A 16,250-nucleotide genomic window follows, 5' to 3' on the forward strand; every position below is an offset into this window, starting at 1 on the left:
CTGCCGTAAAGCAATTAACGAAGAAGTTAATTATTGAAGTTTTGTTAATTAGTTGAATATGTGTTTCGATTTTTCGTACTAGTAATGCTGGCCTCCTCGAATAATCCATTTTAAGGACAAGGATTATGATATCTGCCACAGGCGACTTCTAAAAAGTCCCATTAAAATTAAATATGATTGGTCTCCCCGTCCCGACGTGGGTGCGGACCGCGGCTTCGTCGCCTCCCTGAGAGGGGGCAACGGAGCTTCTCAGGACCTTCATTAAAGTTCTTTGTCTGTCTGTCTGACCCTGTGCATATAAGCACGTAAGACAGCGTATGCACTCAAAGTGCGGCATGGCGTCACGTGAAGCAGTCTGGAGCCTTTCAGAGCAGCACCTTTTGTTAGTGTGGAACATAACGTACTTACGTTAAACGTCTTTAAAATCGGTGAGGGGGGATCCCTTGCTAAAACCGCATGTAACGAAAACATGCTATCGCATTATCACTTTTATCTAAATTTGCAACCGTGCCACTAACGCGCCTTACTTTGGTATCGTTGTGTAGAGGAAAGAAGCCATTACTCGATCATGCATGTGTCGTGTGCACAGATGGCGCTGTTGTTGCGCCACAAAGAGTGGAAACAAAAAGGACCATGGATATGTTTACAAGAATTAGAAGAAAGAAATTAGAAGGGGAGATCAGTGCTTTGCTATTTGAGGCTCGAGCCGGTTGCCTAAGGACAAAAACATGCCGGAGCAAATATTCGGAACTAGATGAGGCATGTGCATGCTGCAGCAACTATACGGACACCACTCAGCCCATCATAATGGAGTGTGAAGGAATTCACCCAGTGAGAACAGTAGGTAACGTACACCTTCCAGAAGCGCTTGGGTTTAAAGTGGACGGAAGCATCAACCGGTCAGCTGTCGAGATAAGCAAGAGACGTTTAGAGTATTGTTGGAAAAAAAACAGGGAAGAGATTGATACGACCTGATTTGATCTCTTTACAGTCATAGGTAGCGGTACAAAGTAAAAAGGGAAAAAAAGATTAATGAAATGTATACAAAAATTCCTAGATAGAAACGTCCAGCATACCTGATTAAATCAAGCAGGCTAGGTGAGTATTTGTCACCGCCCCGTTTCAAAGGGGATGCCATTAAATCATCATCATGTAAGTTAATGTGGACGGAAGCATCAACCGGTCAGCAGTCGAGATAAGGAAGAGGCGTTTAGAGTATTGGTCGAAAAAAAAAGCCCTTCAGGGAGCACGGCGTAGAACGCGCGCGTGCTCTCCGCCGTGCGTTCGTTCCCCGTGAAAGTGCGCGTCCCTCGCGCGCTTTCACTCGCACATGCAGAATACGGCACGCGGCGACGATTTCATCGCCGTTGACGTCATACGGAACCTCACGGCGACGCCGACGGCAGAAATCCGCTTTGGAATGTCCATATAATTGCTATCGCAATGATATCTGTAGACATGAAGCGTGTTCCGTTATGGCTCCCCCGAGTTCGACACGCAGGGTCCAGAAATGGCTTGAAGAGATTCGGGTAGCAACTTCAGCTCTTGTTGGTTATAATACTGCGCCCCTCGGTTCGCGAGTGTCGCGAACTGGTTTCCAACTCCCGACCTCGGGCTAATAGTAGAACACCATAAACCAGCAAGTTTTTCTTGTTTTGGTTGGTTTTATACCACGTGCGAGGGCCGATGCGTCTAATGCAGCTGGCCAGCGGCACTATATTTAAAAGCACGCGAATACGGGCGCGCAGCAGTTCTCGGCGGAGGCCTTATTTATGGCACTGTGTAGTGTGCCGTAAAAGAGGGGAAAAAAACGAGCCACGGCCACGCGCCAAAAACAAACCGAAATCGAGCGCGGGCTTTGTTCGCTAACAAGTATACAGGCAGCTTTAGATTGCGCATTTATTAAGGTGAAGATTTATTAACGATTTATTAACGCGATAGCGTTAAGGGCCCCGTGTCGCAGAAAATCCGACGTCGGCGTCGGCGTCTGGCGGAAATAATCATGCCGAACCTCATCATCTCGAACCACCCCGACCAGGCGGGCCCTTCGCGTGGCGCAAGCCGTTAGTGAACAAACATTGAATTTCCTCAAAGTAAAATCCGTCAGAAAAATCGTAAGGTACGACTTAACTACAACCTACAGACGTGATAGCATCGGATTGTTTTTTTAATATACTAGAAATTTCTGATAAGCAGCCACAGATCTTTGAATGCTATCGCGCTTCCACTCTTAAAGGCGAAGCTTAAGCGTCCTCCAATTCTGATGGTGGTTCGCTGTACTTTGGTTCTAGGCAACATTGAGTGAAATGTTGAAAATCAAGCCTTTATCAATTTTGATCGAGGCCCCATGTCGCAGGAAATACGGTGTCGGTGTCGGTGTCAACGGTGTCCAATACGCTATCGCGTTCCACTCTTAAAGGCGAAGCTTAAGCGTACTCCAAGTTCTTGCCTGCCTTTCCGGGCTCAGCATGGCTGCTGCTGTCTGCTTCTGGGTCAGTCGGTATCTTGGCGTGTATATTTGTGGATGCATATGCAACATGAATATGTGCGCCAAATGCTACCACCAGCGAATGGGCTTATACGTAGCCCTTGTACGCTGACCGGCAATGTAGCGAGAGTAACCACACCTCTGTTCTGCGCAACAAAAACAATTATTTCGTACCTAAAAACTGACCGAATAATGTCGGCTCACAGGTATCTTTAAAGCACACCGACCTGAATGACGCACAATATTCGATGGATTCGTCCTTGATTTTTATTCTATTTAGCCATTTGGTATGTGCAATGTGTGCGCCATTCTTGGCCGACCCTCCAGAGTTGGCACGTGCCACTTTGACACAACATGCACAGAATTCTCAAATCAAGCTAGATGTGTCGTACTATGCGCGACACATATCACCATCACCATTCTTCATGCCTCGACAAGCATCACACTTGGTGCTTGTGGCATCACTGCTTAGACGTCTCGCACTGTGCATCGGCAAAGCACACTGTGTGTTTCGGCAAAGGTTATCATCGGTGCAGTGCACAAACGTAAACACTCTATTCTAGCACGTGCGTTTACTATATTACTATACATACTATATTATGCACGAAAATACTTGTGTTGACTCCTGCCTATGTGATGACCAGACCGTGGTTCTATCGTGCTGGTCCCCGTACAGACACTGCTTGCGACTTGTGCGTAGTGTGTGTTGTGCTTGATGATACTTGCATTTCTTTTCCTTCTTTATTTTCCTCTCTACACTTGGGGTAGCCGGCTCTAAAGAGGTCTCACCGGCGGTCGCGGCCATTATTCAGTCAGTTCGCGGCGTACTTGAACGTGTAGTCCGCATTATTTCCACACCTACGTATCACCCTTCCGTGCTCACACCGAAAGCTGAAATGATACTGCGGGAACTATAGCCCCTTTTCGAGCGTTTTAGGCAAGGTAAACGGATGATGACACAGGCGTCCGCTGAGAAATGACAGTTTTCTGTAACAGAATGTCTGTTTCTGTAACGTAATGTCTGTTTTTATAACGGAATGTCTGTTGGAGGGTCAAACGGACGCGCCAAACCGAACGAAGAGAGTAAATAAACCGCGTCGCTTTTAGTCGTTGGTCGTGAGGTGACGACGCTTCTTGCACCATTTTATTTATCGTTACTACTACTACTATTCAATTTCAGTGAACGTGAGCAGAAAATGTCGTAAAAAGAAAAAAGTAAACAAACGTAAAAGCAAAAATTTGGTCAGCACGACTACGGGCCCATTGCAGCAAGCGATGACGATGTGCATTATTATTGCACCAGTATCCAGCCGCTGCGAAATAGAGCCACATAATCGCCCGCTTACACCGCGGTAACAACACGCGGACAGTAGGCCTCCAAAATACTTTCCAGAGGATCCTGCTCCTCATAGTACTATTAGTACTGTTGATAGTACTCCGCGTGCTACTATATTATCGTGCACTGCCTGCTACACAACGCATGCCTAATTAAGCACGCGGTCTTGGCAGTATCCAAAATAGTAATTTCTGGCTCTCCTTTTGTCAGTGACATCTCATTTATGCGTGTAACAATGCAAATGCTGCACGCTCGCGAGTGCAACCCCTCCGACCAATTCGAGAAGTTCAAGTTGAAGATGTTCGCAAAAAGTTTGACCTTCAAGTGTGGCTTCATGGCAATAATTAAATTGTTGCCAAGAAGCCACCGTTAAAGGAGAAGTTCGCGTGCGCGCTTTGCACCGAAAGAGCAGTAGTGAAACAGGAAACTGCACGCGAATTGTTTCCAGAGCTTTGCCTTGTGCAGACGATTGTGCTGTACTGCTTTTATAAATGTTTGTACCTTGCATAGATGTATGGGACATAGATGTATGGGACATAGATGTATGGGGCATAGATATATCATGTGTCTGTATTGTGTCGAGTGCGTATATGATTTCACCAGATGAACATCTCCAGTTTTCATTAAAAAGCCTCTCTATTTCACTTTCTGGTCATACACACGCGATTTTTTTAGCCTTTTTTTTTCATTGGGTTATTATTGAGCTAGAATATCTGCTATGCCCGTTTGCTCTCTGATCCACACCGCTCTCTTTTAGCAGACGTTCTAATTGACATTAAGATAAAGAAATGGAGCTGGGTAGGCCATGTAATGCGTAGGCTGGATAATCGGTGGACCATTAGAGTTACAGAATGGGTGCCAAGAGAAGGGAAGTGCAGTCGAGGACGGCAGAAAACTAGGTCGGGTGATGAAGTTAGGAAATTTGCAGGCGCAAGTCGGAATCAGCTAGCGCAAGACAGGGGTAATTGGAGATCGAATGGAGAGGCCTTCGTCCTACAGTGTACATAAAAATATGATGATGATGATGATGATGATGATGATGATGATGATGATGATGATGATGATTGAGCTAGGGGTATATATATGCACGCGAAAATACGGTAGTTGTGGTAGAGCTTTCAATATGCTGCGAACGATTCGTGCACAGTATGAATACCTCGCGCGCCGTTCTATACTTAGGTAGTATCAGTGCTGCGTACACATGTAGTGCTCGGCTTTCCCGTGAGATTGCAGTGTCGCGATACTCCGCATGAACAACTTCACTCGTGGTACTGACGTATGGGACTTAATGGCGCAAGGGCCAACAATGACCAAAGAGCGCCTTCACTACTTGCGTCTACGTGAAAGTGTGAAGCTATTTCGCCGATTTTTTTTTCTTGCTTTTTCTCAATGTCTATACATTCGTTTGCTATTGTGACTTCACCCGCATACCCTGACAGCTCTATTGACATGTTAGAATAGCTCTGATCTTTTCTAATGCATCTCCAAAGTCGAGATGAGAGCCGACAGATGGAAACACACGGTGGAATAAAGTTGTATAAACAGAGGCAGAGTGCCTCAGACAGACTGGCCACCGTTCCGATAGGTGGACCTATCATTGCCAAGCGCGGTCTTGTCATCCTAGGCGGGTTACATTTAAAGTGTTAGTACAGTGACGACGCGCGCTGCCAGTGGCGGTATTACGCGTTGTGGACTGGAAGATGTACCAATGTCACGTGCCATATCCGATGACGTTGCACACAGTGTGTCTTACGCGCTAGCGCCTATGCGTGTGGCCTCAATTCTCCGACAGGAAGCGCACCTCCTGGCGATGGAGGGCGCACGGGCTTTCAGTTGTAATTTCAGCTGTGTTCGCGCCGTGCAGCGATTTGACACTTCGCAGACACGACTGTTAGCGCGCCTATACAGGGTGTCCCAGCTATCACGCAGCACGATTTAAAAAAAAAGATGAAGGGCGTTACGCGAAGCAAACCTAGTGCGTATTGTTTCCAGTGCAGTGGAGTAGCCGCCAGCAATTTTTTTCGTTACTGAGATTTAATTAGTTAATTGTCATTAAGTATCTAACTCGAGAAGTACTGTCCTAATTATCAAAGTGTCAATGAGAAGATCGTAGAGCAACATGAAAAACTCCCGATACAGCTTTTTGTTGCTCCATACGTGCTACATAGATGTGTTTTTCCGAGCGTGAAAGATGCCCGCGAATACAGGCAAAGCACCTCGAGCGGCCAGTCGCGTGGCAATTCTGCGTGTATTCGCGGGCTGCTTTCACACTCGGAAAAACACATTTATGTGCCATATACTGAGCAACAAAAAGCTGTATCGGGAGTTTTTCATGTTGCTCTACAATCTTCTCATTGACACTTTGATAATTAGGACAGTACTTCTCAGACGAAGAAGACGAAGACGAAGTGCCTTTCAGGCAGAACGCCGAGTCTTCGAGCTCTACTTCTTTTGTGAATTTTCTTGGACTTTGCCGGTGAACTGCTGTTTCCTGCTTAGTTGCGGTGGAGATGGACTCTCACGCGCGTCCGCCGGACTCGGTAGTGCCCGCGGCGGCTGCCTCCAGGAAGCGCAACGGCACCGAGAGCGACACTGACAGCGACGACACCATGCAGTACTATGTCAGCAGTGAAGAATCTGGTGACGACACCTTCGAGCTGGTGCGGAGCCGTAAAGCAAAGAGAAGGTTTGTCAGCACATCATCGAATTCGAGTGCGTCCACCATGAGGTCATCACGGATTACCGAGGTACTCACCATCCTTTTCACGCCAGTTCTCGCCACGGATAACCTGAGATGCCTCAACAGGCAAGCCGTGTCTACACATCTAGAGGCACTGGTCCCGAATGAAATCAAGGACATCAGAGTAAACACCCGTAAGAACGTCGTAGCGATCGACGTAGAACATGCGGCTGCGTTAGATTCTTTGCGCAAGGTCACGGAACTTGACGGGATTAAAGTCCACCCTCATATTCCGCTGGGAAAAGAAAGCAGTACTGGCGTAATTTATGATGTCGACGAAACCATTGCCGACACCGATTTGTCGATCTTAATCAAGCCGGCTACAGAAAACACCGTCATCGCAAACGTTTTTCGTCTCGGCACGTCACGGTGTGTGAAGATCATATTTAAGGGCGAATCCCTACCAACACACGTAAAAGTGGGCCACTTCCGACACGCAGTTCGGCCTTTTGTACCAAAACCACTACAGTGCTGGAAGTGCATGAAGTTAGGCCATGTGAGTAGTGTGTGCAAAAACACTTCCGTGTGTTCTCGATGCACGGGGCCGCACACCACTGACACGTGCGAGGCCAGTGTGCTGAAGTGCACAAACTGCAGCGGCCCTCATGATGCATCCTCAAAGGAGTGCCCCATAATTCGAAAGGAAATGGCAATTTTAAAGAAAATGGTTAGAGACAACTCGTCTCACCGAGAAGCGGCAGCATCTATTAAGCGACGAAGATCACGTCGCCGACGCCGTTCAAGAACCTCCAAAGCCTCTGTACCGCGCGAGCCACGTACATCACCACCCCCTCTCCCGCCCAGGCCAAACGCCGTCAGCTCTAAGGACAAAGGAGCTTCGAACAAAACGGCAGCTGACGCTTGGCCTGAACTCCCGAGGCTACATGCACCTACGGAGCGGGAACAGACATCTACAGCAAGGGACACCTCGTCTGTTCCTGATAAATTGACAGACCAGGATCAACAAATTGTTGTTATGCTCAGCTCTCTGGTGAGTGCTCTTCGTGTTCTTCTGGACAAGCTGCAGACGCCAACAGCTAGAAGTGCATTGCAAGTGCTGGATGCCATCAATCCGGTTCTCGCAAGCCTTCAGAAGTCCAGTGCTTGAAAACTTATATAGCGGAACCATGGCTCGTCGACAGCAGCAGCGATCGTTCCGGGATGATGTCAGAAGCGCCTCCATATTTCAGTGGAATGCGAGAGGCCTGAGGTCACGTATTTCGGATTTCCGGCAGTTCGTGTTTGAAAACCGCTTTCCTGTGCTGGTCATCTGTGAACCGAATTTATCAACTACCTTGAGACTATCAGGATATGAACCTTTCGTTTCAACCACTTGTGCCCGAAGTAGTAAGGTTCTGGTTTACATTCGCAAGGACCTTACGTATTTCGCCCAGCCCGTACCTCCACACGACGATAACCAATATGTCTGTGTTACTGTGAAAAAGAAGAGGCTGTCTTTTACACTTATTGGCGTTTACCTTTCCCCAACAAGTCAATTCGATAGCAAAAGACTAAACGATCTTATGGCTGCGACTCACGGTCCTTGGATAATAACAGGAGACTTCAACGCTCACCACCAGATATGGGGAAGCTCCAGGATAAATTCAAGAGGCAGGTCACTCATATCCTTTGCATCAGGCCACAATCTGCGTCTTCTAAATGACGGAATCCCGACATTTCTGCGAGGAACAACGTACAGCAGCTGCCTAGACTTAACACTGGTGTCACGTTGCCTAACTTCGAGAGTGCAGTGGTTCACTGATATCGAAACCCATGGAAGTGATCATATTCCGACCTATGTGAGAATCGATGGACTAGAAGCTACATTACCCAATATATCTCGCCAAATTGACTGGTCAGTGTTTGAAGATCTTGTGGAAGACGCATGCAAGAAACCAATCGCACGCAGGCTCGAAGACATCATTGCAGACGCAATGCATGATTGTACGCGTAGCTTCACTCATTCATCAAAGCGTACAGAGTATGACATTGAATTGGAAAGACTTCGTGCACTACGTCGTCGAGCTGAAAGGAGGTACAGGCGCACGAAGTCAATTCTTGACCTCAGAGTAGCTCGGCGAATGCAAAAGAAGATACAGCGCCGGATGGATAAACTAGAAGATCAAAGATGGAAATGCTTTTGTGAGTCACTGGACCCCCGAAAGCCACTGTCCCGTGTGTGGCGTACCCTAAGGGGTCTTCGCTCATGTCCCCAGCAACGACACCCATTTAACGCCCTTGCTCTCCATCAAAACCGCCGTGAGATAGACGTTGCAGAAGAGTTTTGTGCGAAAGTCGCCGGCGGAACAGTTCTACTCCCTGACATGGTTTTAGGCGACATTCCTGGTCCACGAGATACAAGTATGGATGCTCCTTTTTCTATGGAAGAGTTAGAGGCTGCTATGGTGCTATGTCGGTGTTCGTCTTCGCCAGGGCCCGACGGAATCACATATAATGCTACGCGCCACCTACGTCGAGAAGCGCGACGAGAACTGCTCAACCTTTTTAATAGGTCATGGCATGATGGCGTCGTTCCACAAGAATGGAAACGCAGCCACTTGGTACCGTTGCTAAAAGCAGGAAAGTCACCGCTAGAACTGTCATCATATCGGCCTATAGCACTCGCCAGCTGCGTCGGAAAACTCATGGAGCGCATGATCCTCATGCGTCTCGAATGGTATCTTGAACACCACAATATTTACCCCGACTCTATGGCGGGATTTCGACGAGGCCGTTCATCGATTGACAATGTCATCGATCTAGTGTCATCTGTTGAGCAGCAAAAGTCTTGGAAACGCTTATCAGTAGCACTCTTTCTTGACGTGAAAGGCGCCTACGACAACGTTTCCCATCAAGCCATCCTAGACGCACTTTTGACATTGGAACTAGGAGGGCGAGTATTTCGATGGATCCAAAGCTACTTGACACAAAGGTCCTTGTATGTACGCACAGAAGATGGTCCGACTACTGACCACTACACATGCCGTGGCGTTCCTCAAGGCGGTGTTCTAAGCCCTATTCTTTTTAACCTCACACTTCTTGGGCTGGCCGATTCCCTTCCGGAAACAGTGAGTGTTTCGATCTACGCCGACGACATCTGCATCTGGGCATCAGCGGTGACTCGCCCGCAGGTTCGGGCAAGGTTACAGAAGGCAGCAACGCAGGCAACTGGCTATCTTTGCACACAAGGCCTAACCATCTCGACAGAAAAATGTGCGTTAGTCGCTTTTACGCGAAAAGCGATGTCTGGTTATCCAGTGTGCATCAATGGCCAGCGTATCTCCTACAAGAGAAATCATCGGTTTTTCGGTGTCTTTGTTGACCGAGACCTCTCCTGGAGCCCTCAGGTTGCCCACTTGAAGAAGAAGCTCACATCTATGGTTCACGTTTTCAAATTCATCGCCGGTAAAGCGTGGGGATCATCAGTGAGCTCTATGCTACAGTTGTACCGAGCGCTTTTTATCGGCTTCCTACGCTATAGCTCTCCCGTGCTTGCTAAAACATGCAGATCAAATCTTCGAGCCCTTCAGAGCGTGCAAGCACAGGCATTACGTGTTTGCCTCGGCCTTCCGCGGAGCGCCTCAACAGCAGGAACAGTTATCACGGCTCAAGACCATCCGATCACGACTTACATGACCATCGACACGCTTAGGGCCCATATTCGCCACGTTTCACGGGTGCAATCAAGCTCTCTTGCCTCCCTGCCAGAACGACGACCACAGGCGTCATTTCCAACGTGGTCAACATTCATAGTGCCTCCCTACCATCGGGGTTCACACCCTCGACACGTTCACCATCAGCGTTGTGGTGTTTAAAACAACCTGAAGTGCGCCTTTACGTTCCAGGAATAAGAAAAAAGACGGACATGCCCACTTTGGCCTTGAAGCAAGCAGCTCTCGATTGCTTGCACTCTTTCTACTCTGACCGAATCCATATATATACGGATGGCTCTTCCACTCAGACCAGCTCCACCGGCGCAGTGGTTATACCATCACGATCAATGAGCATCACATACAAGACTTCTCACGTGACATCATCGACCGCTTCGGAGCTTGTTGCCCTCCGAGGTGCCATTGATTATATTAACAACCAACCGGCTAATCGGTGGGTAATATTATGCGATTCAAAGGCGGCCCTACAATGTCTTTTGTCAGCTCTCCGTCGCGGGTCCTGCGAACAACTCGTCTCGGAGATACGAGAAATGCACCACCATACGATCGCAAAAGGACACGACGTCGTGTTTCAGTGGCTGCCGAGTCATTGCGGCATCACCGGCAACGACATCGCCGACGAAGCTGCTAGGAAAGCACACGAAGGAGCAAATATTGTTTCTGTACCTTTGTCGAGGACTGACGCAGCCCAACATCTAAGCAAGCTAGCGCAAACTATGACATTGGAGAAGTGGCATACAACTGAATTCGCCCAACATTGGTTGCATTCTCTCGACCCATCTATGCAGCTGCGGCTGTTGCCTGGATTTCCGCGAAATGAGGAGACAATGCTGTGCCGCTTACGCTTGGGTGTTGCATTCACCAATGCTTACACGTGTTTGATTGGAATGGCTGATAGCGCCGAGTGTAATGCCTGTGGTGTCGATGAGACTATAGAACACCTACTATGCTACTGTCCATCTTTTCAAAGCGAAAGACATAACCTCTGCAACGTTCTCAATAGGCTAGATAGAAGACTGTTCACTTTGAGCAAGATCTTGGGACCATGGCCTCGAATATCACAGCTGCAAAAGGCCACAAAAGCGCTGCTGCGATTTTTAAAAACGACAGGACTGAGTGACCGTCTATGACCCGGACTGAGTGATAATCAGTGATAGAACAGAGATCTGTTGCTTCGTCGGCGATATCAAGAGTGAACTTTCTATTCTTCTCTTAATCTCTCTCTCCCCTTTTTCCTTCCCCCAGTGTAGGGTAGCCAACCGGGCTCAGTCCTGGTTAACCTCCCTGCCTTTCATTAAATCATTTTCTCTCTCAGGACAGTACTTCTCGAGTACATTTAGTACTTAATGACAATTAACTAATTAAATTTCAGTAATGAAAATTTACTGGCGGCTACTCCACTGCACTGGAAACAATACGCACTAGGTTTGCTTCGCGTAACGCCCTTCATCTTTTATTTAAATCAAGCTGCGTGATAGCTGGGACACCCTGTATAGTCTAAGCACAGCGTTGTATGTTTTCCTTAGCCAAAGCTGCTGATGATGGGCCCTTTAAGACGTTCAAGTTACGTAACTTAAAAACTCGCATTAATAATAAAAGCTCACTCGGTAGTTCGCACACTTCGTATCGGGCCGGTCAGTTCCTTGTGCCCGTCCCCAGTTTAGCGCAACGGAACGTTCTTTATGTCATGTCGTGTGTTTTGTCATGTTCCCTTGTGTTACGCTCTGCTCAGTTCTGTTCAGCTCTGGGAGACCTGCAATGAACTACAACCATTTATGACGAGCCGCAACAACATGCAATTATCAAAAGGCGGAATTTTCCCCTCACCTGTATCGCTGTCATGTCGGGACGATGTTTCGGCAGAGTTAAAGAAACCTGGCCGCTGCCGTCGTTGATGGAGCCGCCCTTGGCCGAACTGCGAGGGAGGAACAGACAGAGAGGGCAGCTTTCAAGTCTCGCACGCCGACCTGTACCGCTATAGCGACAGCAAAGAACTGGCGAAAGCGACAGAGGGTTTCGGCGCCAACCGGCGTAGAAGGTTTAAAGGTCAATCCCAACTCTGGTTTCCGTATTAGGATAGCTGAGAAACTGAAGCGTGTTGTCGGGCTAGCTGGCTCGGAATCGTGAGCGAATTCTGCTGTGCGACGAGATGAAAATCGTCTTCCTTTATCTATCTCTCGCCTTGTCGGACTGCACTGTTTACACGTGATATGTTTGAGAAACACATAAATGTTGTCATAAGGCGACCCCTGAACCAACGGGAGAGACATGTATTGCCTACAAAGTACAAAAATATAAATGAATCCGGCTGCAGTGACCGATGGTCGCACAATTGTGATCTTACTGGCCTTTATCAAATAGGATCTTGTATATATGTAATAAACAATAAAGATTGATTGATTAATTTAAGTGAATCACAAAGATTAGTACGGAATGCATTATTATTATTATTATTATTATTATTATTATTATTATTATTATTATTATTATTATTATTATTATTATTATTATTATTATTATTATTATTATTATTATTATTATCTATTTTAGTGATTGTTGTGTGCTGCGTGTTTTCATCTGAACATTAAGTGTTGCTTGCTTGGATTGTTTACCTGAGAAACCTTTAATGACTTTTTTTATTTTAGTTTAAATAGATTTATTTTGTCTGTGATAAGGTTACAGAAGACATGGCCCTGGCTGCCAGGTTCCCTCCATACAAGTCCACGGAAGGCTTCGGCAGACCTAGCAAAGAAATCTGTATCAATCGTTTATTTGCAATGAAGTTAAAGATTACTAACGTTCTAGATCGTAGCTTTATGAATCTTGATACTGTTTCCGTCGTGCGTAGCAACGTTCATCTGGTGGCGCCAGGCAAGTTCCACCCTCCTTTAATTGTTTCTTTAACTCTGGTAGCACAAAAATGCAGCACTCGTTCCGATATCAACACTAAGCGCAGCTTCAGCTTTTCCTTTGGATGCTACGTTGGATTGTACCATTATTTTAAAAACGCTGACTGGTCGTTCGTAGATGGGACAACTGATGGCGATGAACAGGTTAATTTGTTTACGAAAGTTATTGAAGATGGCGTGCGCATATTCATACCTACAAAACCACTCAATAAGTCAAAGTTCTCTCATTGGTTTTCTAAAGCACAAAAACGACAATAGAACTGAAAGACCGTGCACATAGAAAAGCGGGACGAACAGGCCTAAATAAGTGGAAAATTGAATTTAGACACTGTCATTGTCTTTGCAACTTTTATTATAGCAATTATCACTACGACCACATTGAACGTGTTGAAGCCAGCATGAAATGTAATTCAAAATATTTCTGGAGCGACGTGCGCTATCACTCTTCTAAAAAGAGCGCTGAAGATGTATATCTTGCTGATGAAAACGGCGATGCTGTCTCGAACACTGCTGATGTCTTTGCAGAACATTTCTGTTATGTATTTGGTGTAAAAGATGCTTCTACCTCAAGTAGCCTTCCTTCTCAGTCTGCCATGGTGTGTACGCTATCACTCAATGAAGACCTTGTTTTGAAGTGTACGAAGCGCCTCAAACCTTCCCTTTCTTGTGGCGCTGATGGTATCCCTCCCGCACTGCTTAAGACGTACGGAAGCATACTTGTCCCTGTTCTCACAAATCATTTCAACAGTTCCCTAATGGCTAGTGCGTTTTCTGGCGCTTGGAAGGTATAGCACGGGTAGTGCTCACTAACTACCGGCCTATATCTATCTTCTGCGCTGCGTTAAAACTGTTTGAATTTGTACTGCCTTTCCTGTTTTCTGTTAGTGCTAAGAACATTATAATAGATGAACAGCATGGTTTTCTATCAGGGCGCTCCACAACAAAGAACTTGGTCACCTTTATGGCCCATGCTGCCAGTGTGGTACATAGTAGGGACCAATTAGACGCTCTCCACTTTGACCAAGATAAAGCATATCACAATGCAATGCAATGAACTGCTCATTACAAAGCCACGCCACTAAAGATGCCATCTTCCATCACTGCGCTGGTATCTAATTACCTAAGCAATATATCCTACTTCGTTTGCATTAATGGACAGAGCTCTGTTGCCAATTGGGTCACTAGCCGAGTTCGTCAAGGATCCATTCTTGGCCCTTTTCTCTTACTACTGTTCATTAATGAGATTTCATCAGCAATTCAACACTCTTCATTTATCCTATATACTGACGACTTAAAGCTACTTAGGACTGTCAACAGTGTTCACGATTACATTGACCTCCAAAAATACATTTCTTAACAGCGAAGCTGTTTAAGCCAGCCGTAATTTGTGGTTCGTATCAAGAAACTATGAAAAAAATTAAAGAAAATAAACTTCCTTGCCGAGGCGGAATTCGAGCCCGCGTACTCCCCGTTAGGCTATACAGCCACTTTTTTTTTCTTTTTTATTTACTAGGCTATACAGCCACTTTTTGTTTCTTTCATGGTATTTAATTAACATGTCATCCAATAAAACATTCACTAATTGTGCATAGTCACAGAATGGTGGGTACAATGAGTCACACATAGAAAAACAGAAGAGGCACGTGCTGTTCCGCTTTAAAATGGTGGTAAGGCTGAGCACCTCACCAAAATGGGGTACCAGTCCGGTTGAACATCAAGTCCATCATAAACATGCTTTAGGTGCACAGTCATCTGGATGAAATTTACTCTTAGTAGGTACAACCGGTTCAGCGTTGCAGTCCATCATTCGCGTCTTCCACAGACTGTGCATTCCCATGAGAAAGAACACGTCGAAAGGTACACTGTCATCAGAGGTCGGCAGCAGATATCGCACTGTATGGGGGTTGATTTCAAAGTCTTTCTTTAGAGTCCGTTGGAGGATGTCCCAAAATAGAACGGCATCTTTGTAGCCAATAAAACAGCCACGCTTGCAGAACATGCATTTATGCGAACTATATGATTGCGTTCAAGCGTCGTCGTCTTCGTCCACAGCTGGCGCGTTCGTACGCTCGTGCTCTGCGAGGTGAAGAGGTTTTGCACGCTATGAGAGCGAGAGAGAGAGAGAGAGATACGCATTCACGGAGCGGGTCTGCTGGAACGCATTGTGGGCATTGCAACGCGGTGTCGGTGTTGCAATCTGCGCTATGCAACGCGCAGTGACGGCCGTAAGTCCGAGACGTGCGAAAAGAAATTATCATCATCATGAGTAATAAGAAGAAAAGTTCGCGCGCACTTCCGGAAATGCTGGTCTACGATCGCCCAGCTTCGCTATTTCAAGCGTTGCGCGGCCGAGTGCAAGGTAAAGCGTTTTTTTACCCCTCTCAAACTGGTGCAGAGACAATAGCTACTCTTTATCATCATCATCAGCCTATATTTATGTCCACTGCAGGACGAAGGCCTCTCCCTGCGATCTCCAATTACCCCTATGTTCCACCCGGAAAACACACCATGTGCAATTTCGCTACACCCCTCGGGATGATCCACTGCCCAGGGTCGATTAAATGAAAGATCTTGGCGTGTGCTTTGACAAAACGCTAAACTTCTCTTCACACGCTAAATACGCGAAGCAACGTGACATTCGCGCTCTTGGTATTGTTTGCCGTATATCGTATGACTTCCACTCCCCTGTTGCCTTTTCTGAAATTGTATTCTGCTGTGTGCCTTCTATTACTAGAGTATGCCTCTGCAGTTTTGGGGCGGAACGTGCAAGTCTAATTCTGACTTCATCGAACGCGTCCAGGATAAAGTTATACCTATTTTCAAGCACCCCTTTTGCCGTTCTGGCAATCATAGTCCAGCCGTCTCAAATATACCTCACCTCACACCTCAAAAATCGAGACGTAACAAATCAGCCCTTCTGTTTCTCTGTAAGATGGTTCGTGGCGTTATACATTGCCCAAAGTTTCTTGATCGTGTGCAATTTCCTGTGCCGCAACAGTATATAAGGCAGCTTTCCGCGTTTTCTGCGCGGCCTTGTTGTATCAGCGGCTGTCACATGGCTCGACTCCAAATAAGATGTAATAAGTATTTTGCCTGTATTGATATA

General features: G+C 46.6%; 1 protein-coding gene across 7 annotated transcripts in view; it reads right to left on the bottom strand.

The window, feature by feature from the left end:
- Positions 1-16,250, bottom strand: part of LOC119464396 (ras guanyl-releasing protein 3-like) — a 125,260-nt gene that overhangs the window by 90,115 nt on the left and 18,895 nt on the right. For 5 of the 7 annotated variants that reach the window (XM_049656254.1, XM_049656255.1, XM_049656253.1 and 2 more), the window contains exon 2: positions 12,063-12,150. The exons of 1 other annotated variant lie outside the window; for it this stretch is intronic. The gene's annotated coding sequence lies outside the window, so the exon portion shown is untranslated. Of the gene's footprint in view, positions 1-12,062; positions 12,151-14,830; positions 15,320-16,250 lie in introns of those variants that run through there. One more of the 7 variants, XM_049656257.1, reaches the window with a different exon arrangement.

This window comes from Dermacentor silvarum, chromosome 9 (genome assembly GCF_013339745.2).
Source record: "Dermacentor silvarum isolate Dsil-2018 chromosome 9, BIME_Dsil_1.4, whole genome shotgun sequence".
Taxonomy (NCBI): Eukaryota; Metazoa; Arthropoda; class Arachnida; order Ixodida; family Ixodidae; genus Dermacentor; species Dermacentor silvarum.